At 51.5% G+C, this 16,299-nt stretch overlaps 1 non-coding gene across 1 annotated transcript; it reads right to left on the bottom strand.

Annotated features, from left to right (window-relative positions):
* Window positions 1–6,024: 6,024 nt before the first annotated feature.
* LOC140397400 (U2 spliceosomal RNA) lies at window positions 6,025–6,207 on the bottom strand. The gene has a single exon (XR_011936853.1). It is a non-coding gene; the product is annotated as a U2 spliceosomal RNA (small nuclear RNA).
* Between the last annotated feature and the right edge of the window lie 10,092 nt (window positions 6,208–16,299).

Raw genomic sequence — 16,299 nt, 5'->3', positions numbered from 1 at the left:
GATAGTGTCTGAAGGAATATCCTCCATCTTCCTTACTCTCCAGTTTTGTTGGGGACACTTCTATGTGTCAAAACACACTCCATTAAATATAATGTATTCTCTTTCACTTTGCTTGTCTAACCCCTCGGCTCTGGGGGATGCCCGTCTGATTATGGGATGCTGGAAAATGATCGTCCAGGCATTGACTTCAATAACAAATTTGACTTGTTATTTGTGGGTTTGTTTTTTAAGGAATACATAATCTTCCCCATTCCAATGCCACTGATGTAATTTTAGGCTAGGGTATGGTGTGTTGGTAATTGTCCTGAACTTGTAAATGTAAGAATCTTTTTCTTGATAGTTTAATAGATACTTCACCCAACCTGGCAAGAACTGACAGGTTATCCCTGCGGTAGAGGTTTTCGGGGTCAGAAACAGGAGGCGGGGTAATGCTTGGCCTAGTAATAGCCTACCTGCAATTGCAATCTGGCTGCCCAAGAGAATTATAATGTCGCAACCTCTCCTCCACCGGATTTCCTTCTGGAAAAACCTTCGACCAGATAACACAACCCCAGTGATCTGATCAAAATACAATATCGGTGTAACATAGAAACACAGGACATTGTCATGTGAGAGTACCTTTAAGACATGGATGTTGAAGCAATGTACCTTTAAGAAAACAGTGATGTCTGAGAGTGGGTGGAGCTGAGGTCAGGTCAGCCATTTTGCAGTTTTGTTTTGCAGTTGGAAAAAGAGCGTGTCTGTGTCTCGGTGTTTCCAGAGAGCTGCAGTTTTAAAAAGCAGCTTGTGTGTGTCTGTGTGTTTCAAGAAGTTTGCAGTTTGAAAAGCAGCTTGTGTGTTTCTGTGCTTTACAGTGAGCTGGGTCTCTGCCATGAAAGACTATCCGTGGATCATTTTGGGTGATTTAAAGTAAAGCCTTCAACCTGATGTGATTTTGTTTGAAGGTGTTAAGTCTTTTGGAAGTTCGAAGGAACATTTTTAGGAATTATTTACTGTTGCAATATTTTCTGAGTTATCTTTGAAGAAAAGGGTGTTAAGAGATCCAATGTTTATTTAAGATGTTAAGTTGAGTTCATGGAATAAAAGTGTTTTGTGTTTAAAAACCCACGTATCCATAATTGCAATCCTACACCTCGGGAAAAAGCCGTGTGCTAGGAAAAGCAACAAATCCATTAAAGGGAGAGGTTGGTTGAACTCCATGATAGATTTTCGGGTTCTAAAAACGCCTCGCCCATAACAATATGGTCATGAATAGCGCAAAAGGATATCATATTTCCGTACATTTGTTGAAGCAATTGATTTTTTTGATGGACAATGGATCAGCTTTGAATGATGGGAGTAAAATAATTTGCTTTCATAGAATTTACAGTGTAGAAGGAGGCCATTCGGCCCATCGAGTGTGCACCGGCTCTTGGAAAGAGCACCCTACCCAAGGTCAACACCACCACCCTATCCCCATAACCCAGTAACCCCACCCAACACTAAGGGCAATTTTGGACACTAAGGGCAATTTATCATAGCCAATCCACCTAACCTGCACACCTTTGGACTGTGGGAGGAAACCGGAGCACCCGGAGGAAACCCACGCACACACAGGGAGGATGTGCAGACTCCGCACAGACAGGGACCCAAGCTGGAATCGAACCTGGGACCCTGGAGCTGTGAAGCAATTGTGCTATCCACAAGGCTACCATGCTGCCCTTGGCACATTGGTGGAAGGTTTGAATCGAGGCACTCAAGAGGGCATTGGGTGACTATTTAAATAGAAATAATTTGCAGTGACACCTTCTTCTTCCCCAGCCTCCAACCAGAATAACGAACATCCCTGCATCCAGCTTCTCCAGCACTGTCAGTTTTTTATACGGCTCAATTCGATTCCCTCCCATTCTTCTCAATTCTAGTGAATGCAGGTGCTGTCAACCCAATCTCTCCAAGGCGACAATCTTCCCTCCCAAGAATCAATCTGCTGAGCTTCTGATGCACTCCTGTGTCATATAACTCAAGTAATTTGTTTGCATCTCCATAGATGCTGCCTGACCTGCTTCGTATGATCACATTTTCCATTTCATTGTCTGAGGAGTTGTGTATGGTGCTGAAGATTGTGCAATTATCAGCGATCTTATGATGGAGGGAAGGTCACTGATGAAGCGGTTGTCGATAGTTTTGCGACAGAGGTGACTGAGGAATTGTATTAATGTAGTCAGTGACTATTGTCCTGAATATACTGCCTGACATTGAAGTGGAAGTAGAATCCATCATGGATATCAAGAGCACATTTTATGGAATCACATGGAATTCCTACACGGCATAGAAGGCTATGGGCCAAGTCCTGGAAAACGGCATTAGAATGGTTAGTTGTTCATTTATGACCCGCACAAGCGCAATGGGCCGAATGGCCCTTTCTGTGCTGTATGATTTTATGACTCCAATTACAGAAGGAAGCCATTTGGCCCATTGAGTCTACGCCAACCCTCCGAAAGTGTACTGTACCGAGTTCCACTCCCCCGCCCACCCCCCTCGACCGCAATAACCCAGTAACCTAACCTGCACACACTTGGACATTAACGGGCAGTTTTTCATGGCCAATCCACCCAACCTGAACGGCTGTCTAATGGCCGTGTTGTACCTGCTCGGGGACTGTCAGAGGGAGAGAGATTAAAAGGCACAATGTTTCGTCTGATGTTATCCTGATGTCTCTCTGCCTCAGAATGATCCCACACCAGGTCGGAGTGCGTGGCACCAGAATCAAACACACATTGGTGTTGGTCAAACCAAACTCTGGTGTTGTGCCTGGGTGGCCCTTTGTCACATTGCGTGTGATTTGAGTTTGGAATTTCTGTTATATTGTGGGTCACGGGCAATGTCCAATCTCAGGATAGACGTCTACTTTGTAAGAAGGACTTTTCACCGTGGATGGCGCGGTGGTTTCAATGTGGAGCTGGTCAACGGCCATCATTGAGATTGAGCTGAAGCTCAGTCAATGTGAACTGGTTTTGTCAATAAAGATGCTGCCATTGGCCAGTCTCTGCCTTAGGGAATTGTTGTCCATCTCCTGCTCCATCCAATCTGGACAATGGGCTGCAGGAGTCGCCACTGCGCCTGCGCCACAACCACAGCCTGAGGATGGCGGCCATCTTGAGCTGCTCGGTGTGACGGCCGGCGCCATTTTGAGTTGCCGGGGAGACGGCCGGCGGCAATCTTGAGTTGCCAGGGGAAACGGCTTCATTGAGGTGATGGCCCGCGCGCTGTCCTCTGGGGGAAAGCCCCTCCGCACATGAGCACAGGCGCATGTTTGAATTTTAATTTGCATCTGATGATTATAATTACTCGCATCCTCTCCCGTCTGAATTCCTCTTCCTTCTCGGTTCTGAAGCTTCGATTCCAGTTTTGATCTGTTTTTGACAATTTGATTTATTTTTCAAACCTGGGCTCCTCTGGCCGCACTCTGGGGGATGCGGCGGCGCATGCGCAGTCCCGCAGCCGTCACTGGGTTATGAAATGACCTGTTGATTTGATTTTAATTCATTTCCTGGGGGCGGCTCTGAATTTAAGTCAACTCCCCCGTTTCCCAGCAGCCGCTTCTTCCTCTTTTCTGTGAAATAACCGGTGGGTGGAGAGGTGACGTCACGGCAACATGGCGGATGCCCCGCCCAACACCGGGAACCGGATGTTCCGCCAACAAGCAGCGGCCGGGCCGGGCTGCGGACAGGAGGTGATACTGGGAGGAGCGGAAGCAGCATCGGCTTCTGGGAGAGTGACCCACGCCCTCTGGCGGCCGGGACGGGAAACAGCCGCCGACGTCTCTCTGGCCGCAGAGCAGCGCCTGCAGCGGCTGTGAACCACCAGCAGGCGGCAGCCTTGAAGCAGTTGAATCAGCCACACTGACAGAGGTTTGAGACAGAGAGGGATTTGAGTCTTTAATTCATTGACAGACACAGCGGAAAGGTGCAGTCGCCTTTTCACCGGCACATTCTGCATCCCGCACCTTTTAAACACACATTCATCTCAGCGCCTCATTGTCTGGGGTTGTCTCTGAGATTTCCACGGAGCGGTACAGCTGGTTTAATGTTGTTCACCTTTTATTCCTCTTGAATCTTCGTTCCATCCTCTTCCATTGAGTGTTCCTCGTCAGATGAGGTTGGGGTTGTATTGTCAGGGCGTGCTGTGGCCTCCCCTTTTTGTTGAGGGCCCTTCTGGTGCTTTTACACATTCTGCGCTGTTGTGTCTTTGTCGATGGAGGTGGCATCAACCTCCTCTGAGGTCGCCTTTTTGACTCTGCCGCTGATGATTTGTGCGTACGTTGCCCCGCGTTTCGGGCAGGCCCTGTAAAGATGGCCGGCCTCCCCACACAGGTTGCAGCACTTGTCTTCCTTGCAGTCTTTAGTCATGTGTCCCTCCTGCCTGCAGTTTTTACAGAAGGTGACATTGCAGTTGGCGGCAACATGCCCCATTTTGCCACAGGTGTGGCATACTCGTGGCTGTCCCACGTAGTAGAGGTAGCCACGATTTACTCCAATGGCGGAACTGGAGGGGGGTTGCAGGATGGTTCCGCCGCCCTCTGTTCTCAGAGTCACCTTGATCTGGTGCTCACTTGTCCAGATGCCAAAGGTGTCCATCAGTTGCACGCTGTCACTTTTCAGCTCAGCGTACCTGGCGAGGAACGTGAGCACATCAGACACGGGATCGTGGGGCTTGTACGTGTGCAGTGTAACAACCCGGTTTTGCTGCGACGGTAACGTAAAAAGAGGCTCCGCAGTCAGGATAAACAGGGGACTTTGCTTGCCCTTTTCTTTGAACACGTTCAAGAATTTGATGCACGCTGCAACACTCTTGAAGGTGACATCAAAATATCCATTGTTGGGGAGGTTTTGCAAGCAGAAGATATCTGTTGCTTGAACCCCGCAGCACTCGAGCAGCACCCGCTTCACGAAGAAGTTTCGGTCTACAGGTGACTCCCCTTCCGCCTTCTTCGCTGTGAATCGGACAGTGTTTCGCACTCCCCAGCCTGGTGGTCGGGATGCAGTTGCAGCCATAGCTCATACGTTGAGTCTAAACTGTATCGGCATTAGGCCTAAACCAGAAGCTTAGCCCAGCATGTAGATCCACCAATAGCAGCCGAGCTCCAAACGTTTTCTCTTTGACGACTTCAATCCCTCTGTGTTCTCCAATCTACATCACAATCCTCAGCTTCTCTTGATCCAATATACTGTTGATCAAAGCCAAAAGGCCGAGAAGCGATAGCCAATATTTCCCGGCTATGGCTCTTGTCCTCCTCGCCCACCAACATTCAGGTGCACCTTGCTGCGCTCGACTGTGCATTGGAACGTTTAGTCTACGGTCATGGTTGGTCAAGAGATCTCCAGCTTGGCCGAGCACTGTGGAGTCTGTGCATGCAGAACCAGAAAAACACAACAGGGAGACATCGTCTGGCACGCCTTCCACTGTCGTCACCAGAAGGAAAGAAGACGCTGTGAAGGCCCAGTGACACCCAACGCAGGGAGTCGAAGAAACCTCCACCTTTGCCGAACAAAGGGCAATCCGTGCAAGCAGCAAGTACTGGCGGAATCCAACAGGGGGCAATGTCTAGTCCCCCTGAGCTCCACCCTGGCGTGTTGGTCGTGGAGTCAGGAGAATGAAAAGAGACACCGTGAAGGTACACCTACATCCAAATCAGGATGCCGTTCAGTCTGTCGCCACACTTCTCTGTTGTGCAGGATGAAGGGCTTTGGTCAGTGAAATGAGGAGAAGGCAAGTCGGCATCCGGGGGTGAGGGTGAGAGGCCTGTAAAAAGCAGCAGGAAATCTGTGCGCATATCAGCCGAAAACGGACCCTGGCTGCCGAACGTCCGCGAGTCCACCGGCTCGCAACATTCGTGCACGAAGCTCCCGCCAGCAGAAAAGCTAGCAATGCTTTGGAGCCTGAAAGGCCTTAAATTAGTCAGGATGAGATAACTAGACAAGACAGAAAAGGGGAAGGCAGGTTTTGCGCCATTTTCTGCCTTCGCACCTTTGCTCCCCAAAGCGGGGTGAAGGCACCATTCCCGGAAGCATGGCAAGACCAGGTCGATGCGTGGAGTGTTAGGAGCAAGCCCCTGCACGATCTCCGAATCTTAAATTCAATTTAATATTCGGTCCACAGATAGAGGACACATCAGATATTATACTGATAAGAACAGATTTTTTTTAAAAATGTTATTCAAAAAAATATACTTTATTAATAAAATTTATCATGAGCATTACAGAGCATTTCGAATTGTCTTGACTACATTTCCGTCAGAGTTACACATTGCCTTGACTTTCTTCCATTCAATTTTGATCTTATTATACACATATCACTCTTTACATTACAATTCCTTCTTAAATATTTACATCGTCATGTTTCTTTTATACATTGGAGTGTTGGTTGCCCAGACCGAGGGGTTTTACACTGTTACCCGGCCCTCGGTGTACATTTGCTGGAAGGACCTTACACAGTGGTCTTTCCCCATTGCGCCTTGGCGGCAGCTGCCCCAAGCTTGAGTGCGTCCCTCAGCACGTAGTCCTGGACCTTGGAATGTGCCAGTCTGCAACACTCGATCGAGGACAATTCTTTGCACTGGAAGATCAGCAAGTTTCGGGCAGACCAAAGAGCGTCTTTCACCGAGTTGATGACCTTCCAGCAGCAGTTGATATTTGTCTCGGTGTGTGTCCCTGGAAACAGTCCGTAGAGCACAGAGTCCTGTGTCACAGAGCTGCTCGGGATAAACCTTGACAAATACCACTGCATCTCTCGCCAGACCTTCTTTGCAAAGGCACATTCCACAAGGAGGTGTGTGACCGTCTCATTTCCCACACAGCCACTCCGAGGGCAGCGTGCATTGGCGCAGAGCCTTCTCACCACCAGCCAAGCTAGGTCTTGGTGCTTGTTTGAAAGTTCTGGTGATGAGGCGTTCTGCCAGATGACTCTGGCAGTCTGCTCAGGGAACCATCCAACGTCCTCCACGGTCTCCTTTTCCCTGAGGGCCTCGAGGACATTACGTGCTGACCACTGCTTCATTGCCTTGTGGTCAAAGGTGTTTTTCTTCGAAAATCTTTCCACGAAGGACAGGTAGTACGGAACGGTCCAACGATTTGGAGCGTTCCGCGGCACTGAGGCCAGGATCATCCTTCGTAAAACGTTGGACAGGTAGAACCTCAGTATGTAGTGACACTTGGTGTTTGCATATTTGGGGTCCACGCACAGCTTGATGCAGCTGGACACAAAAGTGGCCAACAGGATGAGGGAGGCGTTGGGTACGTTCCGCCCTCCCTTCTCCAGAGGTTTCCGGGAGTCTTACTCGTCTCGAAGGGCTTGACGGCCTTTGTCAGCTCATCCAGAGTTAGCGGTTTGTCCAGGTTTTCCAGCTCGCTGTCGCCTATGACCTCCGTGATAGTCGACAGGAAGGTCTGGGAAACAGTGCTATCTGTTGGCTTCAGGTCATACAGTCCGGCATAAAAGGATTGGCTGATCCTCAGGATGTCAGACTGCGATGACTTTACAGAGCCTTCTCCTTCCTTCGGACACGGTCCATCTTGGATCTCCAGATGAATTTCAAGTTGGCCCGGGTGACTGCTGTGGCGTAGGGTCAGAACTGCGCCACGTACAGTAACACCGAGAGCACCTCACACCTGATGACCAGGGTTTTGCCCGCAATGGAGAGGGAGCGTTGCTCCCTCCAGCCGAGTTCCTGTCTTACCTTGGCTATGCGCTCCTCCCAGTTTTTGGTGCATGCCCCAGCAGCTCCGAACCATATCCCATGGTAATCTGACCTGACAGTGAATTGGACGAAGGACCGGTCGGCCCAGCTCCCAAAGAACATGGCCTCGCTCTTGCCACGGTTTACCTTGGCTCCCGAGGTCAGTTCAAACTGGTCGCAGGTGGTCAAGAGCCTGCGTGCTGACGCAGGATCCGAGCAGAAGACGGCAACGTCGTCCATGTACAGGGAGGCCTTGACTTGTATGCCTCCACTGCCTGGGATCGTCACTCATCTTATACCCGGATCCTTCCTGATGGACTCGGCAAAAGGTTCTATGCAGCACACAAAAAGGGCAGAGGAGAGAGGGCAGCCCTGCCTGACTCCGGATTTATCTGGAACTTTTCTGATTCCCACCCATTGATTGAGACTGCGCTATAGATGTTTGTGTAGAGCAGTTTGATCCAATTGCGAATTCCCTCCCCAAACCCCATTTTGGAGAGCACATCCATCATGTAGGTGTGCGATATTCTGTCAAAAGCCTTCTCCTGGTCAAGGCTGACGAGGCATGTGACCACCCTCCTGTCCTGCACATAGGCGATCGTATCCCTGAGTAGCTCGAGGCTCTCAGAGATCTTCCTGCCAGGAACAGCACAGGTCTGGTCAGGGTGGATCACCGACTCCAGAGCAGACTTGACCCGATTGGCGATGACTTTGGCTAGAATTTTGGAATCCACATTCAACAGTGAAATGGGTCGCCAATTTCGAATTTCTTCCCTTTCCCCCTTCTGCTTGTAGATGTGGGTGATGATGCCTTTCCTCATGGACTCTGACATGCTGCCTTCCAGAAGCATACTCTCGTACACTTCCAGCAGGTCTGGGCCCATCCAGTTCCACAGAGCCGAATACAACTCAACCGGTAAGCCGTCGCTTCCGGGAGTTTTACTCGTCTCGAAGGACTTGGCGGCCTTTGTCAGCTCATCCAGAGTTAGTGGTTTGTCCAGGTTTTCCAGCTCGCCAAAGACCACCGTGATAGTCGACAGGAAGGTCTGGGAATCAGTGCTATCTGTTGGCTTCAGGTCATACAGTCCGGCATAAAAGGATTGGCTGATCCTCAGGGCGTCAGACTGCGATGACTTTTCAGGGCCATCTTCTTCCTTCAGGCTGCTGATCACAGAGGTGTCTCTGTGCACCTTTTGGAAGAAGAAGCGTGAGCACTTTTCGTCCTGCTCCACGGAGCGGACTCTGGAACGGAAGATAACCTTGGAGGCCTCCGAGGTGTAGAGCGAGGCTTGCTGGCTCTTCACCTCTTGGAGATCCTCCTTGACATCCACCCCCATCGACTGCAGCTGGAGCAAATTCTGCATACTTTTCTGGAGCCTGGACATGATCCCCTCGTCTCTCTCTCGCCTTTTGAACGCCCTTGAGGATGTAAAACCTCTTGATATTCCCCTTGATTGCTTCCCATCAGAGATGTGGAGCCTCATAGAGGGGTTTCACGGTTCTCCAACCTTTGTAATCCCTCTCGAGTTCCTCGAGGTTCTCAGGGGTCAGCAGTTTTACATTCAGCTTCCATGTCCCCCTGCCTGCAGCCTGGTTTTCCAGCAGGTGGCAGTCGGCCAGCAGGAGGATGTTGTCAGAGAAGAACACCGGCCATACATCTTGGACATGGCCGTGAAAGCACGGGACACAAAGAAGAAGTCTATCCTGGAGCGGACGGACCCGTCTGGCCGTCACCATGCGTATCTACGCTGCGCGCCGTCTGCAGGGTTTCTGCAGACGTCGAGCAGCTTGGCGTCTCTTACCGTTTCCATCAGGAGTCTGGACGTCGCGTCTCGTTTGTGTCGGCTCCGGCAGATCGTTCAGTTGCATCGATGATGCAGTTGAAGTGACCGCTCAGAATGACCGGCTTGGAGGTGGCCAACAGCAGTGGGAGTTGCTGAAGGACTGCCAGCCGCTCACTTTTTACGGCCGGGGCGTACAGATTAATAAGTCTGAGAGGGGTGTTTTTGTATTTCACGTCTGCTACGAGGAGGCGCCCGCCCACCACCTCCTTAACGTCGGAGATGGTGAAGTTGCCTCCCCGCAGCAGGATACCCAGGCCGGAGGAGCGGCAGTCGTTTCCTCCTGACCAGATGGATGGCCCGTGGGACCACCAGCTCGACCAGCGCCTGTAGTTACTGAGGTGCGGAATTCCGCACTCCTGCAGGAACAGTAGGTCAGCTTTTACATTTGCCAAATAGTTGAGTGTGGCTACACACCGCGAAGTATCTTTGATGCTTCGCACATTTATGGATGCAATTTTTAAACCCATTATAAAAAGATAGATTTACCAGTCTCAGAGTCCAGAGTCTTTACAGTTGGCTGTTCCAGCTGTTGAATGTTCCCCAGCATGCCGGTGTTGCTCGCAAACTTTAGCACAGTTGCAGGGCTCAGAAAACTGTCCTGGTCCGCACTGGCTAGTGAACTTGATGCAGATGTATTGAGGGGGGGGGGGCGCGGGAGTGTAGCCCTGGCGTCCGTTGTGGCAGTCAGTTGGTGTTGGGGTTGCAGGCCGGTCTTCGCCTGGGTTGTTGCTTCTTGTTACTTTCGGGGGTTGGTCTGTGACCTTGTTTTCGATGTCCGGCGTTTGGTGGCCGTTGGTCATATTGGTGTTCCCATGAGCCAGGGGTTGGTTGTCTCGGCGGGTTTTATTTTCTTCCCGGTTTGTGGTCTGGGGGGTCTGTGCCTCCCGTTCCACGTTGGTGCTTTGCCTCTTTATTTGAGGCCGATCCTTGGCTTGTTTACCCTCGTCGGAGGAGGTTTCGGCACTAAGTCCGCTGGCTGAAAGGTGTCGCTTTGTGCCACTCCCCATTATGGGGTTCTTCAGTTTGTTTTTTTGTTTTCTCTTTCGTTTGTCCCTGTTCACTGTTTCCCAGGGCTCTTTGTTCTTTGTCCCATCCTCTTCCATTGAGTGTTCCCTGTCAGATGAGGTTGGGGTTGAGTTGTCAGTGCGTGCTGTGTCCTCCCCTTTTTGTTGAGGGCCCTTCTGTTGCTTTTCCGTATTCTGTGCCGTGGTATCTTTTTCGGGGAGGGTGTATGAACCTCCTCTCTGATCATCTTTTTGACTCCGCTGCTGATGATTTGAGCGTATGTCGCCCCGCGTTTCGGGCAGGCCCTGTAAAGATGGCCGGCCTCCCCACACAGGTTGCAGCACTTGTCTTCCTTGCAGTCCTTAGTCATGTGTCCCTCCTGCCTGCAGTTTTTGCAGAAGGTCACACTGCAGTTTGTGGCAACATGCCCCGTTTTGCCACAGGTGTGACATACTCGTTGCTCGACGACATTACGTGTTGACCACTGCTTCATTGCCTTGTGGTCAAAGGTGTTTTCCTTCAAAAACTTTTCCACAAAGGACAGGTGGTACGGTACGGTCCAACTACTTGGAGCGTTCCGCGGCAATGAGGCCAGGCCCATCCTTCGTAACACCGATGACAGGTAGAACCTCAGTATGTCGTGACACTTGGTGTTTGCATACTGGGGGTCCACGCACAGATTGATGCAGCTGGACACAAAGGTGCCCAACAGGATGAGGATGGCGTTGGGTACGATCCGCCCTCCCTTCTCCAGAGGTTTGTACATGGTGTCCCTTCGGACACGGTCCATCTTGGATCACCAGATAAATTTGAAGAGGGCCCGGGTGACTTCTGTGGCGTAGGGTCAGGTTATGGGCCAGACCTGCGCAATGTACAGTAGCACCGAGAGTACCTCACACCTGATGACCAGGGTTTTGCCCGCAATGGAGAGGGAGCGTTGCTCCCACCAGCCCAGTTTCTGCCTTACCTTTGCTATGCGCTCCTCCCAGTTTTTGGTGCACGCCCGAGCAACTCCGAATCATATCAGCAGCACCTTCAGGTAATCTGACCTGACAGTGAAGGGGACAAAGGACCGGTCGGCCCAGTTCCCAAAGAACATGGCCTCGCTCTTGCCACGGTTTACCTTGGCTCCCGAGGCCAGTTCAAACTGGTCGCAGGTGGTCAAGAGCCTGCGTACAGGCGCAGGATCCGAGCAGAAGACGGCCACATCGTCCATGTACAGGGAGACCTTGACTTGCATGCCTCCACTGCCTGGGATCGTCACTCCTCTTATACCCGGATCCCTCCTGATGGACTCGGCAAAAGGTTCTATGCAGCACACAAAAAGGGCAGAGGAGAGAGGGCAGCCCTGCCTGACTCCAGATCTGACCTGGAACTTTTCTGATTCCCACCCATTGATTGAGACTGCGCTATAGATGTTTGTGGTGAGCAGTTTGATCCAATTGCGAATTCCCTCCCCACACCCCATTTTGGAGAGCACATCCATCATGTAGGTGAGCGATATTCTGTCAAAAGCCTTCTCCTGGTCAAGGCTGATGAGGCAAGTGTCCACCCCCCTGTCCTGCACGTAGGCGATCGTATCCCTGAGTAGCGCGAGGCTATCAGAGATCTTCCTGCCGGGTACAGCACAGGTCTGGTCAGGGTGGATCACCGACTCCAGAGCAGACCTGACCCGATTGGCGATGACCTTTGCTAGAATTTTGTAGTCCACATTCAACAGTGAAATGGGTCGCCAATTTCGAATTTCTTCCCTTTCCCCCTTCTGCTTGTAGATGAGGGTGATGATGCCTTTCCTCATGGACTCTGACATGCTGCCTTCCAGAATCATACTCTCGTACACTTCCAGCAGGTCTGGGCCCATCCAGTCCCACAGAGCCGAATACAACTCAACCGGTAAGCCGTCGCTTCCGAGAGTTTTACTCGTCTCGAAGGACTTGGCGGCCTTTGTCAGCTCGTCCAGAGTTAGTGGTTTGTCCAGGTTTTCCAGCTCGCTGTCGCCTATGACCTCCGTGATAGTCGACAGGAAGGTCTGGGAAACAGTGCTATCTGTTGGCTTCAGGTCATACAGTCCGGCATAAAAGGATTGGCTGATCCTCAGGATGTCAGACTGCGATGACTTTTCAGAGCCATCTTCTTCCTTCAGGCTGCTGATCACAGAGGTCTCTCTGTGCACCTTTTGGAAGAAGAAGCGTGAGCACTTTTCGTCCTGCTCCACGGAGCGGACTCTGGAATGGAAGATAACCTTGGAGGCCTCCGAGGTGTAGAGCGAGGCTTGCTGGCTCTTCACCTCTTGGAGATCCTCCTTGACATCCACCCCCATCGACTGCAGCTGGAGTAAATTTTGCATACTTTTCTGGAGCCTGGACATGACCCCTCGTCTCTCTCTCACCTTCTGAACGCCCTTGAGGATGAAAAACCTCTTGATATTCCCCTTGATTGCTTCCCACCAGAGATGTGGGGCCTCAAAGAGGGGTTTCACGGTTCTCCAACCTTTGTAATCCCTCCTGAGTTCCTCGATGTTCTCAGGGGTCAGCAGTTTTACATTTAGCTTCCACGTCCCCCTGCCTACCCCCTGGTCTTCCTGCAGGTGGCAGTCGGCCAGTAGGAGGCAGTGGTCAGAGAAGAACACCGGCGTTACGTCGGTGGACCTGACCGTGAAAGCTCGGGACACAAAAAAGAAGTCTATCCTGGAGCGGACGGACCCGTCTGGCCGTGACCATGTGTATCTACGCTGCGCGCCGTCTGCAGGGTTGCTGCAGACGTCGAGCAGCTTGGCGTCTTTTACCGTTTCCATCAGGAGTCTGGACGTAGCGTCTAGTTTGCTGTCGGCTTTGCTGGATCGTCCAGCCGCATCGATGATGCAGTTGAAGTCACCACCCAGGATGACCGGCTTGGAGGTGGCCAACAGCAGTAGGAGTTGCTGAAGAACTGCCAGCCGCTCACTTTTTACGGCCGGGGCGTACACATTAATAAGTCTGAGAGGGGTGTTTTTGTATTTCACGTCTGCTACGAGGAGGCGCCCGCCCACCTCCTCCTTAACGTCGGAGATGGTGAAGTTGCCTCCCCGCAGCAGAATACCCAGGCCGGAGGAGCGGCAGTCGTTTCCTCCTGACCAGATGGATGGCCCGTGGGACCACCAGCTCGACCAGCGTCTGTAGTTGCTGAGGTGCGGAATTCCGCACTCCTGCAGGAACAGTAGGTCAGCTTTTACATTTGCCAAATAGTTGAGTGTGGCTACACACCGCGAAGTATCTTTGATGCTTCGCACATTTATGGATGCAATTTTTAAACCCATTATAAAAAGATAGATTTACCAGTCTCAAGAGTCCAGAGTCTATACAGTTGGCTGTTCCAGCTGTTGAATGTTCCCCAGCATGCCGGTGGTGCTCGCAAACTTTAGCACAGTTGCAGGGCTGAGAAAACTGTTCTGGTCCGTACTGGCCCCGTGATTTTGATGCAGATGCATTGGGGGGGGGGGGGGTGTAGCCCTGGGGTTCGTCGTGGCAGTCAGTAGGTGTTGGGGTTGCAGGCCGGTCTTCACCTGGGTTGTTTCTGCTCGTTGCTATCGGGGGTTGGTCTGTGACCTTGTTTTCTTCCCGGTCGGTGGTCTGGGGGGTCTGTGCCTCCCGTTCCACGTTGGTGCTTTGCCTCTTTATCTGAGGTCGATTCTTGTCCTGTTTTCCCTCATCGGATGAGGTGTCGGCACTAAGTGCGCCGGCTGAGAGGTGTCGCTTTTTGCCACTACCCCTCAGGGGGTTCTTCAGTTTGTTTTTTTGTTTTCTCTTTCGTTTGTCCCTGTTCACGGTTTCCCAGGGCTCTTTATTCTTTGTCCCATCCTCTTCCTCTTCCATTGAGTGTTCCTCATCAGATGGGGCTGGGGCTGGGTTGTCAGGAGGTGCTGGGGCCTCCTCTTTTTGTTGGGGGCCCTTCTGTTGCTTTTCCTCATTCTGAACCGTGGTGTCTTTTTCGGTGGAGGGTGTATGCACCTCCTCTCTGGTCGCCTTTTTGACTCCGCTGCTGATGATCTGTGCATATGTCGCCCCGCGTTTCGGGCAGGCCCTGTAAAGATGGCCGGCCTCCCCACACAGGTTGCAGCACTTGTCTTCCTTGCAGTCCTTAGTCATGTGTCCCTCCTGCCTGCAGTTCCTGCAGAAGGTCACACTGCAGTTTGCGGCAACATGCCCCGCTGTCCCACGTAGTAGAGGTAGCCACGATTTACTCCAATAGCGAAATTGGAGGGGGGATGCAGGATGGCTCCGTTGCTGTCCGTTCTTAGGGTCACCTTGACCTGGTGCTCACTTGTCCAGATGCCGAAGGTGTCTTTCACTTGCACGCTGTCACTTTTCAGCTCAGCGTACCTGGCGAGGAACGTGAGCACATCAGACACAGGGACGTGGGGTTTGTACGTGTGCAGTGTAACAACCCGATTTCGCTCTGCCGGTAGCGTAAACAGAGGCTCCGCAGTCAGGATCGACAGGGGACTCTGGTTACCTTTTTCCTTGAAGACATTCAAGAATTTGATGCACGCTGCGACGCTCTTGAAGGTGACATCAAAGAAACCATTCTTGGGGAAGTTTTGCAAGCAGAAGATATCTGTTGCTTTAAACCCACAACACTCGAGCAGCACCCTCTTCACGAAGTGTTTCCGGTCCAAAGGTGACTCTCCCTCCGTTTTCTTTACTGTGACTCGGACAGTGTTTCGCATTCCCCAGCCTGGTGGTCGGGATGCAGCTGCATCCATAGCTCGTACGTTGGGTGTGAAACTGTATCGGTGTTAGGCCTAAACCCGAGGTTTAGGCCAGCATGTAGATCCACCAATAGCAGCCAAGCTCCAAACGTTTCCTCTTTGACGACTTCAATCCCTCCGAGTTCTCCAATCCACAACGAAATCCTCAGCTTCTCTCGATCAAATGAGACTACACTTGATCTGAGTCAAAAGGCCGAGAAGCGATAACCCATATTTTCCGGCAATGGCTCTTGTCCTCCTCATCCACCGACATTCAGGTGCACCTTGCTGCGCTCGACTGTGCTTTGGAACTTTTAGTCTACGCTCACTGTTGGTCAAGAGACATCCAGCTTGGCCGAGCACGGTGGAGTCTGTGCATGCAGAACCAGTAAACACAACACGAAGACATCGTCTGGCAAGCCATCCCCTGTCGTCACCAGATGAAATGGAGACGCTGTGAAGGCCCAGTGACACCCAACGGAGGGAGTCGAAGTCATCTCCACCTTTGCCGAACAAAGGGCAATCCGTGCAAGCAGCAAGTACTGGCGGAATCCAACAGAGGGCAATGTCTAGTCTCCCTGAGCTCCACCCTGGCGTGTTGGTCGTGGAGTCAGGAGAACTAAAAGAGACGCCGTGAAGGTATACCTACATCCAAACAGGATGCCGTTCAGTCTGTCGCAACAGTATCCCGTTGTGCAGGATGAAGGGATGTGGTAACTGAAGTGAGGAGAAGGCAAGTCGGCATCCGAGGGTGAGGGTGAGTGGCCTGTAAAAAGCAGCAGGAAATCTGTGCGGCATATCAGCTGAAAACGGAGCCTGGCTGCCGAAGGTCCTCGAGTCCATCGACTCGCAACATTAGTGCACGAAGCTCCCGCCAGCAGAAAAGCTAGCAATGCTTTGGAGCTTGAAATGCCTTAAATTGGTCAAGATGAGGCAACTGGACAACAGAGAAAAGGGATAGGCAGGTTTTGCGGCATTTTCTGCTTTTATACATTTCCGCCCCAAAGCGG

The sequence above is a fragment of the Scyliorhinus torazame genome, chromosome 20, assembly GCF_047496885.1.
Source record: "Scyliorhinus torazame isolate Kashiwa2021f chromosome 20, sScyTor2.1, whole genome shotgun sequence".
NCBI lineage: Eukaryota > Metazoa > Chordata > Chondrichthyes > Carcharhiniformes > Scyliorhinidae > Scyliorhinus > Scyliorhinus torazame.
The sequence above is the reverse complement of the archived record's forward strand: the minus strand, read 5'-3'. Positions and strand labels throughout refer to the sequence as shown.